Genomic DNA, 16,705 nt, shown 5'->3' on the forward strand with positions numbered 1-16,705 from the left:
AATTAATCCATTTATGCGTGATCACATGGCGCTGACATGACCCGGAGGTCGAGAGAAAGAAGAGGGTTCAGGTCCGTGGGAGGGGGCCGCGCCGAGCTGGGGGGACGAGAGCCGGAGCCTGGACTGTGTTTAGTGCGTGTGGGAGAAAAGTGTGCCAGCCCCCCCCCCCCCCCCCCCCGCAGTACGCGTGAGAGAGGGGAGTCCACGGGACCGAGCCTGGCAGGAGAGGCGCTCCAGGGATGAAGGGGAGAGTCTGCCCTGTCACCAGGGAGACGAAGGGCAGGCTCCGCCCCTTATCCCCCCTCCCGTCTCATCATTGCTTCGGGTGGGGCTGATTAGAGGGGATTCTGGGGCTGCCCCCGGCTGACCACCCCCACTAAATGACGCATGTCTAACGTCACTGGTAATGGCGGGGCGACCACACCAGCCCTGGATGGCAGACACAGACACTTGCATTCTTTTAAACCCGAAGTGCTGCTGTGTGAAGTGAGCGCGCCGTGTGATCTGCGGCAGGTGAGTTTGCGGTGTAATTGTGGCGTCAAGGCCTGAGCTGCCGACTCTGGGAGTCCAGGTTGGAGTCTCGGCGTGTGTCCTACATTCGGTGATTCTGGGCACATCCTCGCCCGTGCCTGCAGCAACACATGAATGTATCCCGGACGCATCTGCCCTCCGCGGAGGGGCTCCCTGGCGCGGGCTGGGCCCGTCCCGTGCATGCCCAGGGCTTGGAGGAGTCCGGGCCGGGCCACCACACTAGGCTCCGTGCTTCATACACTCCATGTTTTATGATTTGTGTGCATTATTCTTGCATTTCTTTTTGGGACAACTTGGCGCTATACCTCATATATATGTAATGCTCATACTCTGCGGAGGGCTCTGCGTGCGACTGACGCAAATGTTAAGGCCCAAGTTGTGCCCGAATCTGGAAGGGGCCTCGCCCAAGAACTGCGCCCCTTCGAGGGGTGCATGGAAAAGGCAGTGGGTGTCCTTGTCAAAGAAACCCTCCTCGCTGAAGGACCTCTGTAGACCCCGGGACTCCAGGTGGCAGAGGTGTGCGCCCCGCACAAGCAGGGACCTCCATCCTAGTCAGGGCAGGTCACAACACAACCCAGACTATCCCGGCTCACCCTTTGGTAGCGTGGCACAGACCAGGCAGGCTTGACTTGGAAGGCAATGTGTGATGTATTTGTGCCATATCTCATACAGCAAATACACCACAAAACCAGACCCCACACCTGGCTGGAAGAAATAATACATCTTTATCCGGGCAAAATGAAACCAAAACTACAGAAATCCAGGCAGGATATCACAAGCGATGCTTCTGTAACGGTGACGGTCAAAAACAATACTTTAGCACCAATGAGCTCCTCTCAGTGCCAGGGGCGGCTGGTGACATTTGAAAGTGGTGAGGCGTAAATACTGCACTGTGGCGAGCGCGCGCAGCGTGCAAGGCCCAACCACCTATGGGGGATTCGTGGGTTCTCCCACGAGAACATTTTGAAAAAAGAGTGGGCAAATGGTGCATTCTTAAGCACATTTAAGAAAGAGGTATCTTGGCCACTACATCTCTGGGAGTAGCCAGACAAGTCTCTTTGCACTTGCACAGATACATCTCTCTCCCTGCATTCGCATAGGCACAGTCACCCTGCACTCATAGACCCATTACTCACCCTTCCCTGACACATCACTAAGCCAGCATTCACCCATCCACATCACTCACCCTGGACTCACACAGACATCACTCACCCAGGACTCACACAGGCACACTGCACACCCTGCGCTCACACAGACATCACCCACCCTGCACTGTCACAGACATCACTCACACAGGCACACTGCTGACCCTGCGCTCACACAGACATCACCGACCCTGCACTGTCACAGACATCACTCACCCTGGACTCACACAGACATCACTCACCCAGGACTCACACAGGCACACTGCACACCCTGCGCTCACACAGACATCACCGACCCTGCACTGTCACAGACATCACTCACCCTGGACTCACACAGGCACACTGCTCACCCTAAGCTTACGCAGACATCACCGACCCTGCACTGTCACAGACATCACTCACGCAGGCACACTGCACACCCTGCGCTCACACAGACATCACCGACCCTGCACTGTCACAGACATCACTCACCCTGGACTCACACAGGCACACTGCTCACCCTGCGCTTACGCAGACATCACCGACCCTGCACTGTCACAGACATCACTCACGCAGGCACACTGCACACCCTGCGCTCACACAGACATCACCTACCCTGCACTGTCACAGACATCACTCACCCTGGACTCACACAGGCACACTGCTGACCCTGCACTCACACAGACATCACCGACCCTGCACTGTCACAGACATCACTCACACAGGCACACTGCTGACCCTGCGCTCACACAGACATCACCGACCCTGCACTGTCACAGACATCACTCACACAGGCACACTGCTGACCCTGCGCTTACACAGACATCACCAACCCTGCACTGTCACAGACATCACTCACACAGGCACACTGCTGACCCTGCGCTCACACAGACATCACTGACCCTGCACTGTCACAGACATCACTCACACAGGCACACTGCTGACCCTGCGCTTACACAGACATCACCGACCCTGCACTGTCACAGACATCACTCACACAGGCACACTGCTGACCCTGCGCTCACACAGACATCACCGACCCTGCACTGTCACAGACATCACTCACACAGGCACACTGCTGACCCTGCGCTCACACAGACATCACCGACCCTGCACTGTCACAGACATCACTCACACAGGCACACTGCTGACCCTGCGCTCACACAGACATCACCGACCCTGCACTGTCACAGACATCACTCACACAGGCACACTGCTGACCCTGCGCTTACACAGACATCACCGAACCTGCACTGTCACAGACATCACTCACATAGGCACACTGCTCACCCTGCGCTCACACAGACATCACCGACCCTGCACTGTCACAGACATCACTCACACAGGCACACTGCTGACCCTGCGCTCACACAGACATCACCGACCCTGCACTGTCACAGACATCACTCACACAGGCACACTGCTGACCCTGCACTCACACAGACATCACCGACCCTGCACTGTCACAGACATCACTCACACAGGCACACTGCTGACCCTGCGCTTACACAGACATCACCGACCCTGCACTGTCACAGACATCACTCACACAGGCACACTGCTCACCCTGCGCTCACACAGACATCACCGACCCTGCACTGTCACAGACATCACTCACACAGGCACACTGCTGACCCTGCGCTCACACAGACATCACCGACCCTGCACTGTCACAGACATCACTCACACAGGCACACTGCTGACCCTGCACTCACACAGACATCACCGACCCTGCACTGTCACAGACATCACTCACACAGGCACACTGCTGACCCTGCGCTCACACAGACATCACCGACCCTGCACTGTCACAGACATCACTCACACAGGCACACTGCTGACCCTGCGCTCACACAGACATCACCGACCCTGCACTGTCACAGACATCACTCACACAGGCACACTGCTGACCCTGCGCTCACACAGACATCACTGACCCTGCACTGTCACAGACATCACTCACACAGGCACACTGCTCACCCTGCGCTCACACAGACATCACCGACCCTGCACTGTCACAGACATCACTCACACAGGCACACTGCTCACCCTGCGCTCACACAGACATCACCGACCCTGCACTGTCACAGACATCACTCACACAGGCACACTGCTGACCCTGCGCTCACACAGACATCACCGACCCTGCACTGTCACAGACATCACTCACACAGGCACACTGCTCACCCTGCGCTCACACAGACATCACCGACCCTGCACTGTCACAGACATCACTCACACAGGCACACTGCTCACCCTGCGCTCACACAGACATCACCGACCCTGCACTGTCACAGACATCACTCACCCTGGACTCACACAGGCACACTGCTCACCCTGCGCTTACGCAGACATCACCGACCCTGCACTGTCACAGACATCACTCACACATGCACACTGCTCACCCTGCGCTTACACAGTCATCACCGACCCTGCACTGTCACAGACATCACTCACACAGGCACACTGCTGACCCTGCGCTTACACAGACATCACCGACCCTGCACTGTCACAGACATCACTCACACAGGCACACTGCTGACCCTGCGCTTACACAGACATCACCGACCCTGCACTGTCACAGACATCACTCACACAGGCACACTGCTGACCCTGCGCTCACACAGACATCACTGACCCTGCACTGTCACAGACATCACTCACACAGGCACACTGCTGACCCTGCGCTTACACAGACATCACCAACCCTGCACTGTCACAGACATCACTCACACAGGCACACTGCTGACCCTGCGCTCACACAGACATCACCGACCCTGCACTGTCACAGACATCACTCACACAGGCACACTGCTGACCCTGCGCTTACACAGACATCACCGACCCTGCACTGTCACAGACATCACTCACACAGGCACACTGCTCACCCTGCGCTCACACAGACATCACCGACCATGCACTGTCACAGACATCACTCACACAGGCACACTGCTCACCCTGCGCTCACACAGACATCACCGACCCTGCACTGTCACAGACATCACTCACACAGGCACACTGCTGACCCTGCGCTTACACAGACATCACCAACCCTGCACTGTCACAGACATCACTCACACAGGCACACTGCTGACCCTGCGCTTACACAGACATCACCGACCCTGCACTGTCACAGACATCACTCACACAGGCACACTGCTCACCCTGCGCTTACACAGACATCACCGACCCTGCACTGTCACAGACATCACTCACACAGGCACACTGCTGACCCTGCGCTTACACAGACATCACCGACCCTGCACTGTCACAGACATCACTCACACAGGCACACTGCTGACCCTGCGCTCACACAGACATCACTGACCCTGCACTGTCACAGACATCACTCACACAGGCACACTGCTGACCCTGCGCTTACACAGACATCACCCACCCTGCACTGTCACAGACATCACTCACACAGGCACACTGCTGACCCTGCGCTCACACAAACATCACCGACCCTGCACTGTCACAGACATCACTCACACAGGCACACTGCTGACCCTGCGCTTACACAGACATCACCCACCCTGCACTGTCACAGACATCACTCACCCTGGACTCACACAGGCACACTGCTCACCCTGGACTCACACAGGCACACTGCTCACCCTGCGCTCACACAGACATCACTGACCCTGCACTGTCACAGACATCACTCACACAGGCACACTGCTGACCCTGCGCTCACACAGACATCACTGACCCTGCACTGTCACAGACATCACTCACACAGGCACACTGCTGACCCTGCGCTTACACAGACATCACCCACCCTGCACTGTCACAGACATCACTCACCCTGGACTCACACAGGCACACTGCTCACCCTGGACTCACACAGGCACACTGCTCACCCTGCGCTCACACAGACATCACCGACCCTGCACTGTCACAGACATCACTCACACAGGCACACTGCTGACCCTGCGCTTACACAGACATCACCCACCCTGCACTGTCACAGACATCACTCACCCTGGACTCACACAGGCACACTGCTCACCCTGCGCTCACACAGACATCACCGACCCTGCACTGTCACAGACATCACTCACACAGGCACACTGCTGACCCTGCGCTTACACAGACATCACCCACCCTGCACTGTCACAGACATCACTCACCCTGGACTCACACAGGCACACTGCTCACCCTGCGCTCACACAGACATCACCGACCCTGCACTGTCACAGACATCACTCACACAGGCACACTGCTGACCCTGCGCTCACACAGACATCACCGACCCTGCACTGTCACAGACATCGCTCACACAGGCACACTGCTGACCCTGCGCTCACACAGACATCACCGACCCTGCACTGTCACAGACATCGCTCACACAGGCACACTGCACACCCTGCGCTCACACAGACATCACCGACCCTGCACTGTCACAGACATCACTCACACAGGCACACTGCTGACCCTGCGCTCACACAGACATCACCGACCCTGCACTGTCACAGACATCACTCACACAGGCACACTGCTGACCCTGCGCTCACACAGACATCACCGACCCTGCACTGTCACAGACATCACTCACACAGGCACACTGCTGACCCTGCGCTCACACAGACATCACCGACCCTGCACTGTCACAGACATCACTCACACAGGCACACTGCTGACCCTGCGCTCACACAGACATCACCGACCCTGCACTGTCACAGACATCACTCACACAGGCACACTGCTGACCCTGCGCTTACACAGACATCACCGACCCTGCACTGTCACAGACATCACTCACACAGGCACACTGCTGACCCTGCGCTCACACAGACATCACTGACCCTGCACTGTCACAGACATCACTCACACAGGCACACTGCTGACCCTGCGCTCACACAGACATCACTGACCCTGCACTGTCACAGACATCACTCACACAGGCACACTGCTGACCCTGCGCTCACACAGACATCACCGACCCTGCACTGTCACAGACATCACTCACACAGGCTCACTTCTGACTCTGCGCTCACACAGACATCACTGACCCTGCACTGTCACAGACATCACTCACACAGGCACACTGCTGACCCTGCGCTTACACAGACATCACCGACCCTGCACTGTCACAGACATCACTCACACAGGCACACTGCTGACCCTGCGCTCACACAGACATCACCGACCCTGCACTGTCACAGACATCACTCACACAGGCACACTGCTGACCCTGCGCTTACACAGACATCACCGACCCTGCACTGTCACAGACATCACTCACACAGGCACACTGCTCACCCTGCGCTCACACAGACATCACCGACCCTGCACTGTCACAGACATCACTCACACAGGCACACTGCTGACCCTGCGCTCACACAGACATCACCGACCCTGCACTGTCACAGACATCACTCACACAGGCACACTGCTGACCCTGCGCTCACACAGACATCACTGACCCTGCACTGTCACAAACATCACTCACACAGGCACACTGCTGACCCTGCGCTTACACAGACATCACCGACCCTGCACTGTCACAGACATCACTCACACAGGCACACTGCTGACCCTGCGCTCACACAGACATCACCGACCCTGCACTGTCACAGACATCACTCACACAGGCACATTGCTGACCCTGCGCTCACACAGACATCACCGACCCTGCACTGTCACAGACATCACTCACACAGGCACACTGCTCACCCTGCGCTCACACAGACATCACTGACCCTGCACTGTCACAGACATCACTCACACAGGCACACTGCTGACCCTGCGCTCACACAGACATCACCGACCCTGCACTGTCACAGACATCACTCACACAGGCACACTGCTCACCCTGCGCTCACACAGACATCACCGACCCTGCACTGTCACAGACATCACTCACACAGGCACACTGCTGACCCTGCGCTCACACAGACATCACCGACCCTGCACTGTCACAGACATCACTCACACAGGCACACTGCTGACCCTGCGCTCGCACAGACATCACTGACCCTGCACTGTCACAGACATCACTCACACAGGCACACTGCTCACCCTGCGCTCACACAGACATCACCGACCCTGCACTGTCACAGACATCACTCACACAGGCACACTGCTCACCCTGCGCTCACACAGACATCACCGAACCTGCACTGTCACAGACATCACTCACACAGGCACACTGCTGACCCTGCGCTCACACAGACATCACCGACCCTGCACTGTCACAGACATCACTCACACAGGCACACTGCTCACCCTGCGCTCACACAGACATCACCGACCCTGCACTGTCACAGACATCACTCACACAGGCACACTGCTGACCCTGCGCTCACACAGACATCTAGCCTACATACCATTGCTTAATACCAAAACTGTTTCCAATCAGCTGTTGGGCTTTGAGAAGGCAACAGTCTATATAAATGATGCCATTCCCTGGCTCTGAAATATTCAGATAAGGCCTGGCCTTCACTGAGAAGGTTTGCAGGACACACCTCGTATGAAGCACCCAAGAAAAGCAGAAGATGTTTCCCCCTGAAGATGTGTCTGAACCAGACTTAAATACCCTTTTGTGGTTATTATGCTGCACCACATGATTGATGATGGAAAATGCGAGTATTAGAAGGCGTTCTATTACACATTCACTAAAATATGCTAAATATTTTAATGAAGTAATACATGATATTTGAGCAATTGGCGCACCATTAAGCTATAATAAATCAAGCAATATGTGATAAATGTTCATTTGATACTAAATGAAACATACATTTATAAATGAAAATTATGCACTGGAATATATGAATACATGGAAACGCATACATTGCACAAGGGTCTAGGGTCACGTGCTTTATAATCAGAAGCAAAGATAGCACCCTGAGCTGCTGCAGCACTAGTACTAGCAACACCCCCCCCAGCTCTCTCAATGCAGCGCCAAGGCACAGTTAATCCTCGCCCGCAGCACGCCCATTAAGAGACCGAGGGGCTCCTAATGGGCATGCGCTAACAAGTTAAAACACAAGTGCGCATGAGTGGGCAAGGTGCGAAAATTCGCCCTCCGTCCCCACTCATGCGCACTTGTGTTGTGCTGCCTGCTGCCCCCATGTCTGACAATGCATGTCAGTCAACATGACGCCAGACCGTGGTCTGACATCAGGCCGGCTGGCATGCATTGTCAGTTCTCCCTCGGCGTCGGTCTTTGAACTTAAGTAAACTATTCAGTTTACTTAAGTTCATAAACGTCGGAGCTGCGGGCGGCTGCGGGCGGGGGAGCTACGCCCCCATGCCTTAATGGACGCACCGCGCCTGCTCAGTGCGTTACAATAATCCTTTACTCGTGTGACGTAAATAATTAATTTACTCTCTTAATTTCTATGCAGGTAAGTACTTAATCAATAATAACTCAGATCGGAAGAAGGAGACAGAGTCCGTGGTGTTAGAGTTCTTAGGGGTTTTATTCCTCAAAAAGGAATGGTCATGGCCAGGATATCATGTTCTGACCACCACAGGGGTGTCAGAAGGGATAGAGCGCTTTATTTTATTAACAGTACATAGCTTATATACTTAATTTACACCATTGGAAACAGTATAGAAGGCGTAACAGCTGAGAGAAGACAAGATAACAGTATACACGTGGTACAAGTGCGTAATCAAGAGGCGTGAACTAGAGGTGTGTGCTAGAAACGTCACTGATAGGTGTCACCAAAGGGGTGGCACTAACAGAAATGTTGCAATGTCAGCAGAAATCGGAAACTTGGATGCGCGCGCAGCTGCATGACGTGTGATTGACGTGAAGCTGGAGGGTGCAGGGGACTTGACATTTACACTGACGGAAAGAGACAGAAGTCTGGCATGTCAGATCAACTTGTGCTTCTATCATATCTGATATCTGATGTTTAGAAACTAAGCTATCTGGGCGGAAAGGTCTCTAGGGCAGAAGCTATTCTATACTTGCTGTGAGTGCGTGTATAAGCGCCTGAGTGTCTGTATGAGAAGCGTGGGGGCATGGGCCTTCCATGGAAGCATGGCAACAGAGGCTATGAATTTACTTGAATTAGTTGCATAGAGACAGGTCGGCCCTTTGGCCCTGCAGCTGGGGAAGGATGTTTACTGAAGCTAGCAGGCAGGAATGTATTTTTGGGGAGGGAAACAGATAACTCGAAGGTTATAGTCGATCTTGGCAGGCAGCAGGCTGAGCTGAGCGCGAGGGGCCGCGCTGAAAGTAAGTCAGAGTTCACGGGTACAGAGCCAGCCTGGGCAGAGGCCCTTGTAGTCAGAAGCCAGAAAAGAGGCTCGGTGGCAGAGATTCAGGGCCTACTCAGCCAGGGCTGAAAAACGTAGAAGTGTACTACAAAAAGACGTTGGCATAGCATACTTAGGAACGGACCATTCAACCCATTCATGGTGGGTCTGAAAGAGGACATATTAACGTTGGACGCAAATGTATTTGCGTCTTCATAGCTGGTACAGGAGGGAAGTTACATGAACTTTAACTCGTACATGGAGACGGTGGGGTACGCGCTAGGGAACACATCTTGACCATAAAATTTATATTTCCTCATTCCCTCCTTGTTCCCTACGGACCCTTCATGATATATCAATCATCATAAATTGATCAGTTTGTTCTTGTAACATCATTTGCTCATCTTTCTTTCTTTGACGGTTTGAGAGGAAACTGGAATGTTCAATGCATGATGTGGCACACAGTCCACATATCGCCGGCCCACACTGTAGGCACAGGCAGCAGCTGAATACTATGACAAGGCCGAAACCTAGGAAGGATAGGATCTTCCATCCCCAGGCAGTTAACGTTGTCCAGAACCAACCGGACCAAGTCCAGGTGCCTGGATTCTGATGTATCTGATTTGCAATTTTATGCAGACGGGTAATAGCTTGATAGACAGATGGTGCGTTTTGTGGAATGAAAACACAGCAACTCGACCCGATGACCTTACAGGCTCCACCTCTATCTGCCAAGATGACGTCAATTACAAGACGATTTTGAAGGACAACAACCCGCATAGCAGATTGCTCCTCTGTTAGGTTACCTAAGGCGGAGGCAGTTTCATGTACTACAGCTTCAAGTGTTCTAGTTAATCTACGTATTAATTTACTGTTTTGGACGGGGCCTAGAAAGAAAAAGAATCCTTTATTAAAATCAGTGTACTGTTCCCATGCCGTTTCTGTGTAGTCGACAAGTGGGATATCTCTTCTGGGTCTATTCTTTACTAGATTCGTATTTCTATGGTAATCAGGGGGAGCTAGAAAAACAGGTGGCAGAAGGAATGCAAACAGGTACCATCCCAATCCGGAGGCAAGCGTATGTATGCGGTATGACCACAAACAAAATAGGAGTGACTGATAGCTTTAAAGGACGATTTACCATGGTCACTGAATTCGACCACAGTAGTGCATTTACTATGACCTAAGTGTACTGAACCTTTCTTACGGACACATAATTCACCAGTGACTGGTAATACTAGCATGTGGGGCAGAACTGGAGCAGCTTCGGATTCAACAGTGAGGATCATAAGGCTAATTGTGTAGTTACCTAATCCATATACTTCATTTTCTAGATCAGTTCCTATTCGAGTAGGGAGTCCCTCCTTATCAGGGTAACAGACGTCGAGCAGGACTAAGTTCAGGTTTCCCCAAACCCAGCCTCCATCGAAAACAGCAATATCAGGATCTAAGGAATTAATTATTTTAAACCATGCCCCACAGGAGCCATTGTGAGTGAACGGGTACGGAAAGAGGGGCAGAGCTCCCTTGTAGTTCTGGTAGGGAGGGAGTCGGCCACATATCCAGCAGTCTGTAGCATTGTTCGTCTGATGGGAATGGTGTAACATACTAATGAACGTATTGTTGCGCAGCGCAAGTCTGTAAGAAAGTTCGTGTGCAGGTAATTCACTAAAAGTGTGTTCAGCAGAGACATTGTAAACAGATTGTTCACGCCTGAAAATAGGCCAATAGATAGGTAGCAGAATGCTGGCAATAATAATTAGAACACTTAGAAAAAACATTATTAACAACGTCACTATACAGTGACTACGCAGTGATTTGCAGTATGTATTTCTTTTGACTTGTCTCTCTCTCTCTCTATCTCGATCTAGGGGATACATGTCAGGAACTATTTAACCGATTCACCTAGGGGAGGACTTAAACAATTAAACTGTCTGACTTGCTAGATCGGAGTTTCATACGGTATTTTTCTTGGGGAGTTTTTTCTCGTTCGGATACTGTAAAGTCTTTTTCCTCAACACAGTCTTTGGTGGGGGTGGACGAGTCTCGATCAGGTTTCAGTCCAGAAATTTTTTTCACATGACTCGTGTGGACCCACCCCTTTCTCCCCTCTATCTTCACGGCGGTCCTCGTGGTGAGAAGGACGGTCTTCGGAGATTTCCAGCGGGGCTCCAACGGATTTTTCCGGTCGAAATTCCGGACGAGTACCAGGTCCCCAGGACGGACCTCGTGCGGCTTTACATCAGTGTTGTCGGGGAAGGCTGCGGCAACCTGTGAACGACATGATTGGAGTGCAGACATCAAGGAGGCAAGGTAATCTGTCAACATATTACAATCGATATCAGTGATTTTCTTCGGAATGGGCGTCCCCCACATATTCGGTGGTCTGCCAAAGACCACTTCGTACGGGGATAGCCCTGATCTTGAGTGGGCGACCATCCTCATGTAGAATAGCGCCACTGGCAGGGCGACTATCCAGTCGACCCCTTTCTCCTGACATATCTTTGCAAGGCGAATCTTTAGTGTCTGGTTATGCCTTTCTACAAGGCCTGCTGCTTCAGGATGTCGGACACAATGGAATTTCCACTGGTATCCTAGCAAAAGGGAAACCTGCTTCATTAACTCGGATGAGAATGGCTGTCCATTATCTGAGTACACGACACGGGGCAAACCGTACCGGGGGAAGAATTCACGAACCAACTGTCTGGCAGTGGTCGGAGCAGTGTAGTCTGGAACTGGGTATGCTTCGGTCCAACGGGACAGAGCACAAACAATTACAAGGACATACTTGAATCCTCGACAACTGTTCATCTGGATATAATCCATCTGGAGGACTTCAAAAGGGTGATCGGGAGGATGAAATCCACCTTGCTCTACAGGGACGCTTTTACCTGGATTGAACTGACAACAGATCATGCAAGTACGCACTTTCTGTTTTGCTGCTGCTCGTAAGTGTTTATTGTACCAGAGATTCTGTAGACTGTCTAACATCGCTTTCTCTCCTAGATGTGCCGGGCTATGTGCTGTATTAATCATGACTTGAACCATAGAGTCAGGGAGAAACCATATAGATTTTCCCTTCGTCATCCAACCTTGATCTGTCTGGATCCCTCCTAGTTCAGTCCATTTCTTTATTTCATCGGGAGTCGCATGTGTCTGGATATCGATTACGTCTAGGGTGGGATCTCTAACTGCCATACACTTTGTCGGTACTATTGTCTTTGTCACATCAGTAATCTGGGTGTGAGTCAGTGCTGTATGTTTTGCTGTCTGGTCTGCCAGGTCGTTACCCTGGGAAACAGAATCTGTAACTTTAGTATGTGCTTTACACTTCATGACTGATATGCCCGAGGGCAAATGTATTGCTTCTAACAGTGCTTGAATGAGGGGACCATGTTGAATCTTGGCCCCATGAGAGGTCAGGAAACCTTGTTCTTGCCAGAGGACTCCGAAGTCGTGTACAACTCCGAATGCATAACGGGAATCAGTGTATATGTTAACATTTCTGTTCTTGGCTAGAATACAAGCTCGGGTCAGAGCAATGAGCTCTGCTGCTTGAGCAGACAGTGTGTCAATACGATGTGTTTCTTTAACTTCAGTTTCAGTGGTCACGGCATACGCGGCCACTAATTCTCCTGTACTTGTTCTCATACATGAACCGTCCACATAAAGTGTCAGGTCTGGATTTGTCAATGGGACATCTGTTAAGTCTCGTCGTGGCTTTGTTACTGCATTAATTATTTCTATACAATCATGCTGAACTGAATCTGTCATAATTGTAGGTAACAATGTTGCGGGGTTCAGGATACTGCAGCGTCTGATTTCTATGTGTGGCTGGAATAGTGTTAATTCATAACCTGTCAATCGTGCTATAGTTAAGTGCTGAGTCTGGGTTCTGTTTAACAAAACCTCTACAGAGTGTGGTACTTGAACTGTTAACTGATGACCTAAAACAATTGAGTCGCTTTGTCTGATTGCTAACGCTGTTGCTGCTACTGACTTCAAACATGCAGGGAGTGCCTGAGCTACTGAATCCAATGTACTTGAGAAATAAGCGCAAGGCTTATGTGAACCTGCTTGATCTTGGGTGAGGACAGACAACGCTGTACCATCACGTTCTGTGACGAAAAGTGTAAACGGTTTGCTGTAACATGGTGTCGCTAAAACTGGTGCTTGGCATAATGCTTTCTTTAATTCTTCAAAAGCTTGTGTGTGTTCCTGAGTCCAAGGGAGGGCAGTCGAAGTTGCTGCCTCCTGTGTCGTTAACTGGATGAGTGGTTTAGCTAGAAATGCATATTGAGGAATCCATTGTCTGCAGTATGAGGTGAGGCCTATGAAGGCCCGCACTTCCTTTTGTGTCTGGGGTTGCGGCATATTTACAATTAACTGAATGCGATCGGGAGTGAGCTGTCTCCCCACTTTGGACAGCAAGTGACCCAAGTACACAACTTGCTGAACACAGAATTGTAGCTTCGAAGGAGACACCTTGTGCCCCTTGTCGGCCAAGAAATGTAAAACTGTCAATGATGCTTGTTCACATTCGGGCTCACTTCGTGCGGTGATCAGTAGATCATCGACGTATTGCAGTAAAGCGGTGTTAACTGGCATTTGAATACAATCTAGTTGTCTTTTCAGTGCTTGACTATAGATGCTGGGGCTTTCTGTGAATCCTTGAGGTGCGCGCGAAAATTTGAAGCTGCGTCCATTTAAACTGAATCCGAAGAGATATTGGCTCTCTGGATCAATAGGCACGCTGAAGAAGGCGTTCTTGAGATCAATTACAGTAAAGAACGTTGCTTCTGAATCAATGGCAGTCAATAGGGATGAGATATCTGGGACCACAGGGTACTGTGGTATGATGCATTTATTTAATTCTCGAAGATCAATCACCAACCGGTATACTGGCGGTGCATTGGGATCAGTACGTTTAAGAATCGGAATGATGGGTGAATTACAGATATTGGAGTCGGTCTCGACGACCACTCCTTGGGCAATGAGCTCGTCAATGATTTTCAGTAAAACCACTACAGCATCGGTGATAACTTGTATTGTCTGATTCGGGGTAATACAACACCTGCCTTGAGTGTAACACAGTATGGTGTAATGTGCATACAGCCTACATCTGTTGGGCCTTTTGCCCACAGGTAATCTGGTACATTTTTCAATCTGACATCGAATTCTCGCAAAACATAATGACCCTTGAAATCCCGCAGAAAGAGTCTAACTCCCTCCGGGGAACAGCATATTATAGCTCCTAGAGCCTTCAATGTTTTAATTCCTAACAGATTTTCTGGACATGATTTTGTAAGTAACAAGTCTGTAACACGTGATAACGGACCCACAGCCAGGGGAACTGGTTCTGATACCTCATTTACAATAGGCTGTCCTGAAAAACCAAGGGAAACATTCTGTGAGCCTGAGAGGGGTGCCCCTGGGACTTCATCATGGCTGATCGTAGTGCGACTTGCCCCTGTGTCAATTAAAAACTTTCTGTCTTTTCCCAATACTTGACTGTGTACATAAGGACCTTCTTGATCTACAGGAATCTCAATAAGAGGCAAGCCACCTTCCCTCTCTAGGCTGTTTCATGTATATCGGGAATATTCGGGATAAGCAGACTGGGCATACTGGTACATCTGTTGTGAAACTTGCTGAGACGCGGCAATAGGCTGTGGCTGTGGTATCGCTACTGTCTGTGCTGGAGTCGAAGAAGCATGCATAGGCTGTGTATTCTGTGTATTCTGTGAAGACTGATGCTGGTTATGGTCTTGTCTAGGTGGATGCGGTCTTTCTTTAGTTTTACCTGTCGCTATGTTATGTTTCAGGACTGGGCATTCATGTACATAATGACCTGGCTGCTTGCAATAATTGCATGTCCCTTTAACGGGAACTGCAGTGTGACCTGTCTGGGTCGTACCCTTTCTGTGACTGTCGGCTGGGACCGTTTGTGCTACTAACATTTTCATCTTCGTGTCTTTCATACGTTTCTGTTCCTGATCTTGTTCTTCTCTAATTCTGTTCTGGTGATATTGTAACATTTGTAACATCTGTGATGGCGTGTTCGCTTGCCATGTACTCTCGACCTTGTATACACGGTTTTCAACTAACGGTAGGGAATTCTCCACTAACTTTGATACAAAAAGATGCGGGTACGACTCGCTACTTGGCTTGAGGCCACTATTAATAATAAAACATTTCTCGAATCTTGAATAGAAGTCACTAGTATCTTCATCATGTTTCTGTTTACAGGACGAGATGGCGTCCCAATCTTCCTTTCTAGTTGTCAATAATCTGGGCAGAACCTGTACTATCAAACCTGGTAATGCTTTAGTTTTGTCCCCAAGGCCTAACCCCGGGACCCGTTTTCTTTCTTCGTCCTCTATTTCTGCCCATGCAATCTTTGTGTCCCCCACCTCCCATTCCTTTTCTTTTAATTTCTCGAAGATGCCCGTGGGCAACAGTACTTTTAACATTTTCATAATGTCATCATATGTGTAATCCCCCATCAGTAACATGTCTTTAAGCTCTCTGTGAAAACCTGCAGGGTCTTTATCATGGCACGGTACTAGTTTCTTCATTTCTAACAGTTCCAATTTAGTCAGAGGCGTGTGTACATACACGCGTTTCAAGACATTATCCTCACCCATAACAGGGTGCACTTCTCGTAAGGGGTTCTGACTTTCAATGCCACCCCCGCATTGCATGTGATACATTTTCCTTTCTGGGGGCGGGGCGGGAACGTATTCGGAGCTTACAAAAGTATTATATCTGTGTCGTTGTTCTAGAATTATTTGAATTAATTTGGTGCTTAAGCCTCTCCATCTATCCATGAGTAG

At 50.8% G+C, this 16,705-nt stretch overlaps 1 long non-coding RNA gene across 1 annotated transcript in view; it reads left to right on the forward strand.

Annotated features, from left to right (window-relative positions):
- The first annotated feature begins 402 nt into the window (after positions 1-402).
- Positions 403-16,705, forward strand: part of LOC147709808 (uncharacterized) — a 91,976-nt gene continuing 75,673 nt past the window's right edge. Inside the window, exon 1 of the long non-coding RNA XR_015296733.1 lies at positions 403-513. This is a non-coding gene — a long non-coding RNA (uncharacterized LOC147709808). The remainder of the gene's footprint in view (positions 514-16,705) is intronic.

This window comes from Lissotriton vulgaris, chromosome 6, assembly GCF_964263255.1.
Source record: "Lissotriton vulgaris chromosome 6, aLisVul1.2, whole genome shotgun sequence".
NCBI lineage: Eukaryota > Metazoa > Chordata > Amphibia > Caudata > Salamandridae > Lissotriton > Lissotriton vulgaris.